We start from the raw sequence: 17516 nt of genomic DNA on the forward strand, positions 1-17516 counted from the left end.
CAAGGGGGGCATTGACCTGTTGCCCATTTCTACACCCCCTGGGGGCAGATGGGCCTATTTTTTTAGACCCACCTGCCTCCAAGGGGGGCAGAAGCCATGTAGACACCAGGGATAGTGTGTGTGTGTGTGTGTGTGTTAGTGGATGGGGGGGGCCTTGGGCAAGGGTCGCCCCCCCACTTTGGGGGCACATGTACCCAGGCCATTTCTGCACCCCTTGGAGACAGATCAGCCTATTATTTTTAGGCTGGTCTGCCCCCAAGGGGGGCAGAAACCACTAGAACGCCAGGGATTTTTTAAAATTTGTTTATTTTTGTGGGGGGGCGTCCCCTTGGTCACAGGGCGCCCCCCCCCCAAGGGTGGCATTGACCTGTTGGCCATTTCTACACCCCCTGGGGGCAGATGGGCCTATTTTCTTAGGCCCACCTGCCCCCAAGGGGGGCAGAAGCCACTTAGGTACCAGGGATAGTGTTGTGTGTGTTTTTTTTGTTTGTTTGAGGGCTGTCCCCTTTGGCAAGGGTCGCTCTCCATGGGAACCCACTACTAAAGGTATTTTCTGGCTTCCTTGGGGCAGACAGGCCTATTTTTGTAGTAGGCCCATCTTCCCCTATGGCAGAATCCACTTAGGCACCAATTTCTAAATGTTTGATGGTGGGTTGTTTGTCAACTGAAGAAGTCTTTGCATTTGTGATAAAAAATGTTTTCCTCCTTTTTGTTCTAGTTCAAAGCTTTTGCTTTATTTGCTGTGGCTCCTTGCGGTTTTGGCGGTGGTTGACCTGCAGTTTGCACAGTTGCTTGTTTTAGGTAAGTAAAAACAATGTACTCCAAAGGAGTATTGTTGCCATGCATGAATGACATGTTTGTAGGGGGTGTACTAAATGCAGGATTGTGTGTGAAATTGTCCTTAGGTTTGTGCACAATGATATTTGTTTTGTCTTATTTCTAATTTGCCTTTCTTTCTTTATTTTTAGTGGGATATCATTGGTGATTGCTGTGTAGTTGCTGGTGAATCAAGCTTTTTCAGGCAAGTGAGCGGTATAGTTTTGAGTTTATAACTCTTACTAACAAACCTACACTTTGTTACTTGTCTTACACAGTGCTGGTTGTTGGTGGTGAATTTGTCCAGTTAATTTTAGCAGGAGAGATCATGGCTAGCCGCAGGATGACCGCTCAGCAGGTGGTTGGTATGCTTTTTGAGTCACAGTCTGATCATGACTATGAGACGGACTCTGCATCTGAGGCAGAGGAGGAAGTCAGAGATTCTGGCAGTGATGTTTCTGTTGGAGGGGAATCTTCTGATGATGAAGCCACACTCAGTGCAGATGAAGGGTCTGTTTTAGAGGAGGACATTGATGTGCCAATAGTGCAGCAACCTGGGGCTGAAAGGTTTCCCGTTATAAGACCTGATGTCTGGGTTGCCCCAAACATGGAGCAGCCAGAATTGCCTGCCTTTACTGGTCTCCCGGGGTGTAACGCCAATACAGAGAACTTTATGCCTATCAATTTCTTTGAGTTATTCATGGATGATATGTTTTTGGAAGAGATTGTTGAGCAGACTAATTTGTATGCGGAGCAGCATTTGAGGGACAACGCTGCTAGACTTAGGCCACACTCTAGAGCTGCCCAGTGGATTCCCACAAATTTGGAGGAGTTAAAAAAGTTTTTGGGTTTGACTTTTTTGATGGGGTTGATAAGGAAGCCGTCACTGGCTTATTGGTCTACTAGTCCCTTGATGGCAACAGCTATATTTCCAGCGACCATGAGTCATAATCGGTATTTGCTTCTTCTTAGGATGCTGCATTTTGTTGACAATGCATTAGCCTTGCCACGAGATCACCCAGATTCTGACCGTCTTTTTAAAATTAGGCCTGTCCTTGATCATTTTGTAGATCGGTTTTCAGAGGTCTATGTTCCAGGCAAAGAGTTAAGTGTGGACGAGTCTTTGGTCCTCTTCAAGGGTCGTTTGGTTTTTAGGCAGTACATTCCTAGCAAAAGGGCACGATATGGAATTAAATTGTATATGCTGTTTGAAAGTAGGACAGGATATGTGTATAGTTTCCGTGTGTACACTGGTAGGGATTCTAATATTGACCCCCCTGGTTGTCCTCCCACTTTTGGAGTTACTGAGAAAATTGTGTGGGATCTTGGTAGGCGACTGTTCAACAAAGGTCACCATTTGTATGTAGACAACTTCTACACTGGTGTGCAATTGTTCAAGGAATTGTTTAGAGTGGACACAGTTGCTTGTGGCACAATCCGTTCTAACCGGAAAGGCTATCCAAGGGAGCTTGTCTGTAAAAAACTTGAGAGAGGACAGTGCTGTGCCTTGCGGAACGAGGAGCTGCTAGCTTTGAAATTTTCAGACAAGAGGGATGTCTACATGCTAAGTACCATCCATGATGAGAGTACTTCCCCTGTGACTGTTTGGGGCCAGGTTGCGGAAGCGCGCAAACCTGTGTGCATTTTAGATTATAATAAGCACATGGGAGGTGTAGATAGAGTTGACCAGAGGTTGGAACCTTATACTGCTATTCGTAAGTCTTACGTTTGGTATAAGAAGTTAGCACTTCACCTCTTCCACTTAGCAACCTTCAATGCTTTTATTGTGTTTAGGGATAGGTCTCCAGAGTCAAAGATGACATTTGTGAAATTTCAGGAGTCAGTGATAGAGAGCCTTATTGTGGTGGAACAGGCCAGAGTTCCTAGAGAAGCAGTGGTGGAGGATGTGGCTAGATTGAAAGATCGCCACTTTGCTGAGCACATTCCTCCCACACCCAAAAAAGACTTTCCAGCTAAGAAATGTAGAGTGTGTTTTCGAAGAGGTATCCGGAGGGAGACTCGAATGTACTGCCCAGATTGTCCTTCAAAGCCTGGGCTGTGTGTCGGTGCTTGTTTTAAGAATTACCACACCCAGAAGAATTTCTGGGAACAACCATGAGTGTAAACTCATGTCTGTTTTGTATTTTCATGTGTTTAGTTTCATGGTTAGCATTTCTGTCATGTTCTTAGTTAGAGCTTTTGTGTTTGTAGTTTTGTAATTCTTTCTACTTAGTTAGGGGTTCCTCTGTTTAAAAAAAAAAAAAATGATGCCATTGTGTGTGGAGTGGGGCTTGGCTGAGAGTGTACATATTGACTTGCTGTTGGCTACTGCAACACACTGCCAGCCAAACACAAGTCCACACACTCCCATCAGCTGGTGTGATTGTTGTATCAGGCATGTGGGCGTATGTAAGTGATGGGCCCTTGAGTGGCGCTGTCTGTCGATGTGAGTGTTGTAATGTGCTGGGCCCGTGGCTGGCGGTGTGAATGGCCTTGTGTGTGTCATGTATGAAAGTTGTGTGAATGGACTGTAAAGCGGTTGGTGCCTTGTTGCGGCTTTACAGCTCATGAGCTGTGAGTCATTGGTTCAGTTTTTTGCCTTTCAGTTACTAACAGTGCATTTCATTTTTGTGAAAGCTCTTGTTAGTAAAATTTGATCCACTGAACCATCACTCACCCTCGTGCCAAATCCAACCAGTATGTGTGGTAAAAATGACAAAACCTGCTCCGCTGTAATCAGGCGTCGCAGCACACCTGTGACACGCTAGGTGCCTCAGGTGGGACCCCGATGATGAAGCATGCCACCAACTTGGTTGGTGGGTGAGGGGTCTTTTTCACATAACCTAAGTGTGTTTCTTTTTTTTAAAATTTTAGTGTTTGGCACATCACGGACGTATGTGGGCACATCAAAACGATATATTACAAAACTACCTGTTTTTGGGGGGGAGAGGGCACCTATGTTTTTGGTCCTGTGTGCGGCCATCATCTAGGGAAACCTACCAAACCCAGACATTTTTTTAAACTAGACACCCAAAGGAGTCCAGGGAGGTGTGGCTTGCGTGGATCCTCCAACATTTTCTTACCCAGACTCCTCTGTAAACCTCAAAATGTGCTTAAAAAAGCATATTTTCCTTACTTTTCTTCGTAGGATCACCACTCCAGCACAAAATTCCTACTCCCCAGCCCAGTGTTCCCCTCAGTCTCCCAAGTAAAATGACACCTCACTTATGTGGGTCCCCAAAGCAGAGTCAGTTTAAAGATGTATAAAAGAATATGTCCTTATAAACTTGCTGTGCTATCCCCTCTATCTCTACAAGTTTTGGGCCTTATTCTGTTGCAGGCACCTGGCCCACCCACACAAGTGAGGTATCATTTTTATCGGGAGACTTGGGGGAACGCTGGGTGGAAGGAAATTTGTTTCTCCACTCAGATTCCAGAACTTTCTGTCACCGAAATGTGTGGAAAATGCGTTTTTTTAGACAGAATTTGAGGTTTGCAAAGGATTCTGGGTAACAGAACCTGGTCAGAGCCCCGCAAGTCACCCCATCTTGGATTCCCCTAGGTCTTTAGTTTTCACAAATGCACAGGTTTGGTAGGTTTCCCTAGGTGCCGGCTGAGCTAGAGGCCAAAATCTACAGGTAGGCACTGTTTTCAATAAAAAAATGTGATGTGTCCACGTTGCGTTTTGGGGTGTCTCCTGTCGCGGGCGCTAGGCCTACCCACACAAGTGAGGAATCATTTTTATCGGGAGACGTGGGGGAACGCTGGGTGGAAGGAAATTTGTGGCTCCTCTCAGATTCCAGAACTTTCTGCCACAGAAATGTGAGGAACATGTGTTTTTTTAGCCACATTTTGAGGTTTGCAAAGGATTCTGGGTAACAGAACCTGGTCCGAGCCACACAAGTCACCCCATCTTGGATTCCCCTAGGTCTCTAGTTTTCAGAAATGCACAGGTTTGGTAGGTTTCCCTAGGTGGCGGCTGAGCTACAGGCCAAAATCTACAGGTAGGCACTTTGCAAAAAACACCTCTGTTTTCCTTCACAAATTTGGATGTGTCCACGTTGCGCTTTGGGGCGTTTCCTGTCGCGGGCGCTAGGCCTACCCACACAAGTGAGGTATCATTTTTATCGGGAGACGTGGGGGAACGCTGGTTGGAAGGAAATTCGTGGCTCCTCTCAGATTCGAGAACTTTCTGCCACAGAAATGTGAGGAACATGTGTTTTTTTAGCCACATTTTGAGGTTTGCAAAGGATTCTGGGTAACAGAACCTGGTCCGAGCCACACAAGTCACCCCATCTTGGATTCCCCTAGGTCTCTAGTTTTCAGAAATGCACAGGTTTGGTAGGTTTCCCTAGGTGGCGGCTGAGCTACAGGCCAAAATCTACAGGTAGGCACTTTGCAAAAAACACCTCTGTTTTCCTTCACAAATTTGGATGTGTCCACGTTGCGCTTTGGGGCGTTTCCTGTCGCGGGCGCTAGGCCTACCCACACAAGTGAGGTATCATTTTTATCGGGAGACGTGGGGGAACGCTGGTTGGAAGGAAATTCGTGGCTCCTCTCAGATTCGAGAACTTTCTGCCACAGAAATGTGAGGAACATGTGTTTTTTTAGCCACATTTTGAGGTTTGCAAAGGATTCTGGGTAACAGAACCTGGTCCGAGCCACACAAGTCACCCCATCTTGGATTCCCCTAGGTCTCTAGCTTTCAGAAATGCACAGGTTTGGTATGTTTCCCTATGTGGCGGCTGAGCTACAGGCCAAAATCTACAGGTAGGCACTTTGCAAAAAAAAACTCTGTTTTCCTTCACCAATTTGGCTGTGTCCAAGTTGCGCTTTGGGGCATTTCCTGTCAAGGGCGCTAGGCCTACCCACACAAGTGAGGTATCATTTTTATCGGGAGACGTGGGGGAACGCTGGGTGGAAGGAAATTTGTGGCTCCTCTCAGATTCCAGAACTTTCTGCCACAGAAATGTGAGGAACATGTGTTTTTTTAGCCAAATTTTGTGGTTTGCAAAGGATTCTGGGTAACAGAACCTGGTCCGAGCCACACAAGTCACCCCATCTTGGATTCCCCTAGGTCTCTAGTTTTCAGAAATGCACAGGTTTGGTAGGTTTCCCTAGGTGGCGGCTGAGCTACAGGCCAAAATCTACAGGTAGGCACTTTGCAAAAAACACCTCTGTTTTCCTTCACCAATTTGGCTGTGTCCACGTTGCGCTTTGGGGCATTTCCTGTCACGGGCGCTAGGCCTACCCACACAAGTGGGGTATCATTTTTATCGGGAGACGTGGGGGAACGCTGGGTGGAAGGAAATTCGTGGCTCCTCTCAGATTCCAGAACTTTCTGCCACAGAAATGTGAGGAACATGTGTTTTTTTAGCCAAATTTTGAGGTTTGCAAAGGATTCTGGGTAACAGAACCTGGTCCGAGCCACACAAGTCACCCCATCTTGGATTCCCCTAGGTCTCTAGTTTTCAGAAATGCACAGGTTTGGTAGGTTTCCCTAGGTGGCGGCTGAGCTACAGGCCAAAATCTACAGGTAGGCACTTTGCAAAAAACACCTCTGTTTTCCTTCACAAATTTGGATGTGTCCACGTTGCGCTTTGGGGCGTTTCCTGTCGCGGCGCTAGGCCTACCCACACAAGTGAGGTATCATTTTTATCGGGAGACGTGGGGGAATGCTGGGTGGAAGGAAATTCGTGGCTCCTCTCAGATTCCAGAACTTTCTGCCACAGAAATGTGAGGAACATGTGTTTTTTTAGCCACATTTTGAGGTTTGCAAAGGATTCTGGGTAACAGAACCTGGTCCGAGCCACACAAGTCACCCCATCTTGGATTCCCCTAGGTCTCTAGTTTTCAGAAATGCACAGGTTTGGTAGGTTTCCCTAGGTGGCGGCTGAGCTACAGGCCAAAATCTACAGGTAGGCACTTTGCAAAAAACACCTCTGTTTTCCTTCACCAATTTGGCTGTGTCCACGTTGCGCTTTGGGGCATTTCCTGTCACGGGCGCTAGGCCTACCCACACAAGTGAGGTATCATTTTTATCGGGAGACGTGGGGGAACGCTGGGTGGAAGGAAATTTGTGGCTCCTCCCAGATTCCAGAACTTTCTGCCACAGAAATGTGAGGAACATGTGTTTTTTTAGCCAAATTTTGAGGTTTGCAAAGGATTCTGGGTAACAGAACCTGGTCCGAGCCACACAAGTCACCCCATCTTGGATTCCCCTAGGTCTCTAGTTTTCAGAAATGCACAGGTTTGGTAGGTTTCCCTAGGTGGCGGCTGAGCTACAGGCCAAAATCTACAGGTAGGCACTTTGCAAAAAACACCTCTGTTTTCCTTCACCAATTTGGCTGTGTCCACGTTGCGCTTTGGGGCATTTCCTGTCACGGGTGCTAGGCCTACCCACACAAGTGAGGTATCATTTTTATCGGGAGACGTGGGGGAACGCTGGGTGGAAGGAAATTTGTGGCTCCTCTCAGATTCCAGAACTTTCTGCCACAGAAATGTGAGGAACATGTGTTTTTTTAGCCAAATTTTGAGGTTTGCAAAGGATTCTGGGTAACAGAACTTGGTCCGAGCCACACAAGTCACCCCATCTTGGATTCCCCTAGGTCTCTAGTTTTCAGAAATGCACAGGGTTGGTAGGTTTCCCTAGGTGGCGGCTGAGCTACAGGCCAAAATCTACAGGTAGGCACTTTGCAAAAAACACCTCTGTTTTCCTTCACAAATTTGGATGTGTCCACGTTGCGCTTTGGGGCGTTTCCTGTCGCGGGCGCTAGGCCTACCCACACAAGTGAGGTATCATTTTTATCGGGAGACGTGGGGGAACGCTGGGTGGAAGGAAATTCGTGGCTCCTCTCAGATTCCAGAACTTTCTGCCACAGAAATGTGAGGAACATGTGTTTTTTTAGCCACATTTTGAGGTTTGCAAAGGATTCTGGGTAACAGAACCTGGTCCGAGTCACACAAGTCACCCCATCTTGGATTCCCCTAGGTCTCTAGTTTTCAGAAATGCACAGGTTTGGTAGGTTTCCCTAGGTGGCGGCTGAGCTACAGGCCAAAATCTACAGGTAGGCACTTTGCAAAAAACACCTCTGGTTTCCTTCACCAATTTGGCTGTGTCCACGTTGCGCTTTGGGGCATTTCCTGTCAAGGGCGCTAGGCCTACCCACACAAGTGAGGTATCATTTTTATCGGGAGACGTGGGGGAACGCTGGGTGGAAGGAAATTCGTGGCTCCTCTCAGATTCCAGAACTTTCTGCCACAGAAATGTGAGGAACATGTGTTTTTTTAGCCAAATTTTGAGGTTTGCAAAGGATTCTGGGTAACAGAACCTGGTCCGAGCCACACAAGTCACCCCATCTTGGATTCCCCTAGGTCTCTAGTTTTCAGAAATGCACAGGTTTGGTAGGTTTCCCTATGTGGCGGCTGAGCTACAGGCCAAAATCTACAAGTAGGCACTTTGCAAAAAACACCTCTGTTTTCCTTCACCAATTTGGCTGTGTCCACGTTGCCTTTTGGGGCATTTCCTGTCATGGGCGCTAGGCCTACCCACACAAGTGAGGTATCATTTTTATCGGGAGACATGGGGGAACGCTGGGTGGAAGGAAATTCGTGGCTCCTCTCAGATTTCAGAACTTTCTGCCACAGAAATGTGAGGAACATGTGTTTTTTTAGCCACATTTTGAGGTTTGCAAAGGATTCTGGGTAACAGAACCTGGTCCGAGCCACACAAGTCACCCCATCTTGGATTCCCCTAGGTCTCTAGTTGTCAGAAATGCACAGGTTTGGTAGGTTTCCCTAGGTGGCGGCTGAGCTACAGGCCAAAATCTACAGGTAGGCACTTTGCAAAAAACACCTCTGTTTTCCTTTACCAATTTGGCTGTGTCCACGTTGCGCTTTGGGGCATTTCCTGTCACGGGCGCTAGGCCTACCCACACAAGTGAGGTATCATTTTTATCGGGAGACGTGGGGGAACGCTGGATGGAAGGAAATTTGTGGCTCCTCTCAGATTCCAGAAGTTTCTGCCACAGAAATGTGAGGAACATGTGTTTTTTTAGCCACATTTTGAGGTTTGCAAAGGATTCTGGGTAACAGAACCTGGTCCGAGCCACACAAGCCACCCCATCTTGGATTCCCCTAGGTCTCTAGTTTTCAGAAATGCACAGGTTTGGTAGGTTTCCCTAGGTGGCGGCTGAGCTACAGGCCAAAATCTACAGGTAGGCACTTTGCAAAAAACACCTCTGTTTTCCTTCACAAATTTGGATGTGTCCACGTTGCGCTTTGGGGCGTTTCCTGTCGCGGGCGCTAGGCCTACCCACACAAGTGAGGTATCATTTTTATTGGGAGACGTGGGGGAACGCTGGGTGGAAGGAAATTCGTGGCTCCTCTCAGATTCCAGAACTTTCTGCCACAGAAATGTGAGGAACATGTGTTTTTTTAGCCACATTTTGAGGTTTGCAAAGGATTCTGGGTAACAGAACCTGGTCCGAGCCACACAAGTCACCCCATCTTGGATTCCCCTAGGTCTCTAGTTTTCAGACATGCACAGGTTTGGTAGGTTTCCCTAGGTGGCGGCTGAGCTACAGGCCAAAATCTGCAGGTAGGCACTTTGCAAAAAACACCTCTCTTTTCCTTCACAAATTTGGATGTGTCCACATTGCGCTTTGGGGCGTTTTCTGTCGCCGGCGCTAGGCCTACCCACACAAGTGAGGTATCATTTTTATCGGGAGACGTGGGGGAACGCTGGGTGGAAGGAAATTTGTGGCTCCTCTCAGATTCCAGAACTTTCTGCCACAGAAATATGAGGAACATGTGTATTTTTATCCAAATTTTGAGGTTTGCAAAGGATTCTGGGTAACAGAACCTGGTCCAAGCCACCCCATCTTGGATTCCCCTAGGTCTCTAGTTTTCAGAAATGCACAGGTTTGGTAGGTTTCCCTAGGTGGTGGCTGAGCTACAGGCCAAAATCTACAGGTAGTCACTTTGCTAAAAACAGCTCTGTTTTCTGTGATGTGTCCACGTTGTGTTTTGGGGCATATCCTGTCGCGGGCGCTAGGCCTACCCACACAAGTGAGGTATCATTTTTATCGGGAGACTTGGGGGAACATAGAATAGCAAAACAAGTGTTATTGCCCCTTGTCTTTCTCTAAATTTTTTCCTTCCAAATGTAAGACAGTGTGTAAAAAAGACGTCTATTTGAGAAATGCCCTGTAATTCACATGCTAGTATGGGCACCCCGGAATTCAGAGATGTGCAAATAACCACTGCTTCTCAACACCTTATCTTGTGCCCATTTTGGAAATACAAAGGTTTTCTTGATAGCTATTTTTTACTCTTTATATTTCAGCTAATGAATTGCTGTATACCCGGCATAGATTGAAAACCCACTGCAGGGTGCAGGTCATTTATTGGCTCTGGGTACCTAAAGTTCTTGATGAACCCTATATATCCCCGCAACCAGAAGAGTCCAGCAGACGTAACGGTATATTGCTTTCGAAAATCTGACATTGATGGAAAAAGTTACAGAGTAAAACATAGAGAAAAATTGATGTTTTTTTCACCTCAATTTCAATATTTTTCTTTTTCAGTTGTTATTTTCTGTAGGAAACCCTTGTAGGATCAACACAAATTACCCCTTGCTGAATTCAGATTTTTGTCTACTTTTCAAAAATGTTGCGGTTTCTGGGATCCAGCATTGGTTTCATGCCCATTTCTGTCACTGACTGGAAGGAGGCTGAAAGCACAAAAAATCGTAAAAATGGGGTATGTCCCCGTAAAATGCCAAAATTGTGTTGAAAAATTGGGTTTTCTGATTCAAGTCTGCCTGTTCCTGAAAGCTGGGAAGCTGGTGATTTTATCACCGCAAACCCTTTGTTGATGCCCTTTTCAGGGGAAAAACCACAAGCCTTCTTCTGCAGCCCATTTTTCCAATTTTTTGGAAAAAAACAAAATTTTCACTGTTTTTTGGCTAATTTCTTGGCCTCCTTCTGGGGAACCCACAAAGTCTGGGTACCTCTAGAATCCCTAGGATGTTGGAAAAAAAGGACGCAAATTTGGCGTGGGTAGCTTATGTGAACAAAAAGTTATGAGGGCCTAAGCGCGAACTGCTCCAAATAGCCAAAAAAAGGCTCGGCACAGGAGGGGGAAAAGGCCTGGCAGCGAAGGGGTTAAAGAAAAGGAAAGAGACAACAAATAAATTGAAAGTTCAATTTAACTAATGCATTTTACTCACAACACATAATTTTATATTCTATAGGTAGGGTAAGTCACTCATTAAGGAAGTATTCTAAAATAAATTTGGTCTTCTCACCTATAGTGTTTGACAACAGAGTTGTATCAACTTAGAAAAGAAAATTGAAAAACGAGATTTCTATTGCACTCCATTCTGTTATCAGATCCAGTAAAGTTTGTGATGCAGGTTCTGTGGCCTAGGTGGTTAAAGTGTCTTTATGGAAAACAGGAGATCCTAACTTCAACTCTTAGCAGCACCTTTCTCTTTTCATAGTTAAATAACAGATTATTTTCATTAGATGAACCTTTGATATAATTTCAAAATGAGAAATTTGAATCAGCTTACTATTGAATAATTCATCTTGATACTAAATAAAATTCTGAGTATTTTCAAGATGACAGAAGCTAGACTGTGAATGTAAAATGAAGGGTATATCAAAGAGGAAGATAAATAGGAAATCAAACCATGGAGTTGAAGAGGAAAAGTGATGCAATCCTCTACAATAATAATTTGTGAAACACTCAAAAATGTAATCTACTTTTATGAGTACCTTTTAACAAAGACTTAGGTATTCTTCTTAAGTGATGGGGAATTCTTTTATGTCTAACGTAATAACACAGAAAAAGAAGACTCCACAGAAGGCATTGAGAACCAAAAATACAACTAAGTGAATTATTTAATTGCTTTAGGACAAAGAGGTGTTGTGGCTTAGTGGTTAAAGTCCCTGTCTCGTAAACAGGAAATCCTGAGTTCAAATCTCAGCAGTACCTCAAACTTACTCCAAGCTTATAGAATTTAATTTCTTCAAGAAAATGTTAAATACAGTTTAAAAACAAGAGTAGACTCCTATTCACTTTAGAATGCTTCATCTCATAATGAAATAAGCACTTTGGTATTTTGCAGAATTTCAAAGCAATACCATGCATGAATAAGGGAAATGAGAATTACAACGACCAGGAAAGAGATGAAAATTCAATTTAGAGTTGATTTTAACTAATGCATTTCACTCACAAGACATAATTCAATATTCTAGAAGAACGGTAAGCCACCTCTTATGGAAGTATTTTTAAATAAATTTGGTGTTCTCACCTACAGTGTTTCAGAACCGAGTTGTGTGAACTTAGAAAAGAAAATTAAAAAAACAAAACTGATTTCTATTTCACTCCATTCAGCTAATTATTTCAATAAACTTTGTCACACAGGTGCTGTGGCTTAGGTGGTTAAAGCGCCTGTCTAGTAAACAGGAGATCCTGAGTTCAAATCTCAGCAGTACCTTCATATTTTAATTGTTAAATTACAGATCAGTTTCCTGAGATGCTTTTCTAACACCATTTAAAAATGAAAAATCTGAGTCATCTTAATATTAAATAAAAATCAGAGAATTTTCATGGTAACAGAAGCAATACTTTGAATGTACAATGAAGAGTAAATCAAATAGGAAGGTATATATGAACTAAAATCCTAGAGTTGAAGACAATTGATGTATTCCTCTACAAATATTATGTGTAAACCACTCAAAAATGTAATCCACTTTTCTAAGTACTTTGTAACTAAAATATAGGTATTCTTCTTAAGTGGTGGGGAATGCTTTTCTGTTCAACATTTCACCACAGATAAACAAGACTGCACTGAAGGCAGTGAGGACAAGTCATCTCCACAAAGTCAGCTATTCAGATTTTGTAAGATAAGTAGGTGCTGTTGTTTAGTGGTCAAAGCTTCTCTCTCATAAATAGGAAGTCCTGTTTTCAAATTTCAGCAACACTGTAGAATTAGTTCAAACTTTTAAAACTCAATTTCTTCAAGTAAACATTAAAGATAGTTTAAAAACAAGAGTAGTGTTCTGTTGACTTTAGAATGCTTGATCACCAAATGAAATAAACACTTTGTGTTTTGCAGAATTTCAAAGCAATACCATAAATGAATAGGGGAAAAGAGAATGTTAAAGAAAAGGAAAGAGACGACAAACAAATTGAAAGTTCAATTTAACTAATGCATTTTACTCACAACACATAATTTTATATTCTATAGGTAGGGTAAGTCACTCATTAAGGAAGTATTCTAAAATAAATTAGGTCTTCTCACCTATAGTGTTTGACAACAGAGTTGTATCAACTTAGAAAAGAAAATTGAAAAACGAGATTTCTATTGCACTCCATTCTGTTATCAGATCCAGTAAAGTTTCTCATGCAGGTTCTGTGGCCTAGGTGGTTAAAGTGTCTTTATGGAAAACAGGAGATCCTAACTTCAACTCTTAGCAGCACCTTTCTCTTTTCATAGTTAAATAACAGATTATTTTCATTAGATGAACCTTTGATATAATTTCAAAATGAAAAATTTGAATTAGCTTACTATTGAACAATTCATCTTAATACTAAATAAAATTCAGAGTATTTTCAAGATGACAGAAGTTAGACTGTGAATGTAAAATGAAGGGAATATCAAAGAGGAAGATAAATAGGAAATAAAACCATGGAGTTGAAGAGGAAAAGTGATGCAATCCTCTACAAAAATAATTTGTGAAACACTCATAAATGTAATCTACTTTTATGAGTACTTTTTAAGAAGAATTAGGTATTCTTCTTAAGTGATGGGGAATTATTTTATGTCTAACGTAATAACACAGAAAAAGAAGACTCCACAGAAGGCATTGAGAACCAATAATGGCAACTAAGTGAATTATTCAATTGCCCTAGGGAAAAGAGGTGCTGTGGCTTAGTGGTTAAAGCGCCTGTCTTGTAAACAGGAAATTCTGAGTTCAAATCTCAGCAGTACCTCAATTTTCCTCCAAACTTATAGAATTTAATTTCTTCAAGAAAATGTTAAATACAGTTTAAAAACAAGAGTAGACTCCTATTCACTTTACAATGCTTCATCTCATAATGAAATAAGCCCTTGGTATTTTGCAGAATTTCAAAGCAATACCATGCATGAATAAGGGAAATGAGAATTACAACGACCAGGAAAGAGATGAAAATTCAATTTAGAGTTGAATTTAACTAATGCATTTCACACACAAGACATAATTCAATATTCTAGAAGAACGGTAAGCCAACTCTTAAGCGAGTATTTTTAAATAAATTGGGTGTTCTCACCTACAGTGTTTCAGAACAGAGTTGTGTGAACTTAGAAAAGAAAATTAAAAAAACTAAACAGTTTTCTATTTCACTCCATTCAGCTAACTATTTCAGGAAACTTTGTCACACAGGTGCTGTGACTCAGCTGGTTAAAGCGCCTGTCAGTAAACAGGAGATCCTGAGTTCAAATCTCAGCAGCACCTTCATATTTTAATTGTTAAATTATAGATCAGTTTCCTGAGATGCTTCTCTAACACAATTTAAAAATGAAAAATCTGAGTCATCTTACTAATAGACAGTTCATCTTAATATTAAATAAAATTCAGAGAATTTTCATGGTAACAGAAGCAATACTTTGAATGTACAATAAAGAGTAAATCAAATAGGAAGGTATATATGAACTAAAATCCTAGAGTTGAAGACAATTGATGTATTCCTCTACAAATATTATGTGTAAACCACTCAAAAATTTAATCCACTTTTCTAAGTACTTTTTAACTAAAATGTAGGTATTCTTCTTAAGTGGTGGGGAATGCTTTTCTGTTCAACATTTCACCACAGATAAACAAGACTGCACTGAAGGCAGTGAGGACAAGTCATCTCCACAAAGTCAGCTATTCATATTTTGTAAGATAAGTAGGTGCTGTTGTTTAGTGGTCAAAGCTTCTCTCTCATAAATAGGAAGTCCTGTTTTTAAATTTCAGCAACACTTTAGAATTAGTTCAAACTTTTAAAACTCAATTTCTTCAAGTAAACATTAAATATAGTTTAAAAACAAGAGTAGTGTTCTGTTGACTTTAGAATGCTTGATCTCCAAATGAAATAAACACTTTCGTGTTTTGCAGAATTTCAAAGCAATACCATAAAAGAATAGGGGAAAAGAGAATGTTAAAGAAAAGGAAAGAGACAACAAATAAATTGAAAGTTCAATTTAACTAATGCATTTTACTCACAACACATAATTTTATATTCTATAGGTAGGGTAAGTCACTCATTAAGGAAGTATTCTAAAATAAATTTGGTCTTCTCACCTATAGTGTTTGACAACAGAGTTGTATCAACTTAGAAAAGAAAATTGAAAAACGAGATTTCTATTGCACTCCATTCTGTTATCAGATCCAGTAAAGTTTGTGATGCAGGTTCTGTGGCCTAGGTGGTTAAAGTGTCTTTATGGAAAACAGGAGATCCTAACTTCAACTCTTAGCAGCACCTTTCTCTTTTCATAGTTAAATAACAGATTCTTTTCATTAGATGAACCTTTGACATAATTTAAAAATGAAAAATTTGAATCAGCTTACTATTGAACAATTCATCTTGATACTAAATAAAATTCTGAGTATTTTCAAGATGACAGAAGCTAGACTGTGAATGTAAAATGAAGGGTATATCAAAGAGGAAGATAAATAGGAAATCAAACCATGGAGTTGAAGAGGAAAAGTGATGCAATCCTCTACAATAATAATTTGTGAAACACTCAAAAATGTAATCTACTTTTATGAGTACCTTTTAACAAAGACTTATTATTCTTCTTAAGTGATGGGGAATTCTTTTATGTCTAACGTAATAACACAGAAAAAGAAGACTCCACAGAAGGCATTGAGAACCAATAATGCAACTAAGTGAATTATTCAATCGCCTTAGGCCAAAGAGGTGCTGTGGCTTAGTGGTAAAAGCACCTGTCTCGTAAACAGGAAATCCTGAGTTCAAATTTCAGCAATACCTCAAATTTGTTCCAAAGGTATTGAATTGAATTTCTTCAAGAAAATGTTAAATACAGTTAAAATACAAGAGTAGACTCCTATTCACTTTAGAATGCTTCATCTCATAATGAATTAAGCACTTGGTATTTTGCAGAGTTTCAAAGCAATACCATGCATGAATAAGGGAAATGAGAATTACAACGACCAGGAAAGAGATGAAAATTCAATTTAGAGTTGAATTTAACTAATGCATTTCACTCACAAGACATAATTCAATATTCTAGAAGAACGGTAAGCCACCTCTTATGGAAGTATTTTTAAATAAATTTGGTGTTCTCACCTACAGTGTTTCAGAACCGAGTTGTGTGAACTTAGAAAAGAAAATTAAAAAAACAAAACTGATTTCTATTTCACTCCATTCAGCTAACTATTTCAATAAACTTTGTCACACAGGTGCTGTGGCTTAGCTGGTTAAAGCGCCTGTCTAGTAAACAGGAGATCCTGAGTTCAAATCTCAGCAGCACCTTCATATTTTAATTGTTCAATTACAGATCAGTTTCCTGAGATGCTTTTCTAACACCATTTAAAAATGAAAAATCTGAGTCATCTTAATATTAAATAAAATTCAGAGAATTTTCATGGTAACAGACAATACTTTGAATGTACAATGAAGAGTAAATCAAATAGGAAGGTATATATGAACTAAAACCCTAGAGTTGAAGACAATTGATGTATTCCTCTACAATTATTATGTGTAAACCACTCAAAAATGTAATCCACTTTTCTAAGTACTTTTTAACTAAAATGTAGGTATTCTTTTTAAGTGGTGGGGAATGCTTTTCTGTTCAACATTTCACCACAGATAAACAAGACTGCACTGAAGGCAGTGAGGACAAGTCATCTGCACAAAGTCAGCTATTCATAGTTTGTAAGATAAGTAGGTGCTGTTGTTTAGTGGTCAAAGCTTCTCTCTCATAAATAGGAAGTCCTGTTTTCAAATTTCAGCAACACTTTAGAATTAGTTCAAACTTTTAAAACTCAATTTCTTCAAGTAAACATTAAATATAGTTTAAAAACAAGAGTAGTGTTCTGTTGACTTTAGAATGCTTGATCTCCAAATGAAATAAACACTTTGTGTTTTGCAGAATTTCAAAGCAATACCATAAAAGAATAGGGGAAAAGAGAATGTTAACCCCTTCTGTGCCGCGGACGTAGTGGTTACGTCCCGCGGCACAGTGCTGCTTTGCCGAGGACGTAACCACTACGTCCTCGGCACACAGCCCAGAGGGAGCGCTCTCGCTCCCTCTGTGTGCTTCCCCCCCACCCCCCAAAGTCAGGGATGGAAGGGGAAGCCCTTCCCCTTACACCCCCGACCCCCCCAACCCCCCATAATGACGTCAGCGCGCAATCGCGCACTGACTTCATTATGGGATCCTCGCCGCACAGGAAGCCATTTACTTCCTGTGTGGCGACGATAGAAGAGGTGAGTTCCTCTTCCCGGTGGGTGGGGGGTTGGGCCTAAAGAGGCACCGGGGAAAAGGAAAGGCTTTTCCTTTTCCCCGGTGTCTCTTTGAGCATTCCTGCTGCCCGATCGCATTGCGATCGGGCAGCAGGAATGCCCGCTAGACACCAGGGATTTGTTTTTTTTATTGTTTATTACTGTTTTTGGTACGCGGGGAGCGGCCCCTTGGGCAA

General features: G+C 41.8%; 4 non-coding genes across 4 annotated transcripts; all 4 read left to right on the top strand.

The window, feature by feature from the left end:
- Positions 1-11744: 11744 nt before the first annotated feature.
- Positions 11745-11817, top strand: TRNAT-CGU (transfer RNA threonine (anticodon CGU)). Its single transcript has one exon. It is a non-coding gene; the product is annotated as a tRNA-Thr (tRNA).
- A 431-nt stretch (positions 11818-12248) lies between these two features.
- Positions 12249-12322, top strand: TRNAT-AGU (transfer RNA threonine (anticodon AGU)). Its single transcript has one exon. It is a non-coding gene; the product is annotated as a tRNA-Thr (tRNA).
- A 1426-nt stretch (positions 12323-13748) lies between these two features.
- TRNAT-UGU (transfer RNA threonine (anticodon UGU)) lies at positions 13749-13821 on the top strand. Its single transcript has one exon. It is a non-coding gene; the product is annotated as a tRNA-Thr (tRNA).
- A 2452-nt stretch (positions 13822-16273) lies between these two features.
- On the top strand, positions 16274-16347 carry TRNAT-AGU (transfer RNA threonine (anticodon AGU)). The gene has a single exon. It is a non-coding gene; the product is annotated as a tRNA-Thr (tRNA).
- Positions 16348-17516: the final 1169 nt, after the last annotated feature.

This window comes from Pleurodeles waltl, chromosome 12 (assembly GCF_031143425.1).
Source record: "Pleurodeles waltl isolate 20211129_DDA chromosome 12, aPleWal1.hap1.20221129, whole genome shotgun sequence".
NCBI lineage: Eukaryota > Metazoa > Chordata > Amphibia > Caudata > Salamandridae > Pleurodeles > Pleurodeles waltl.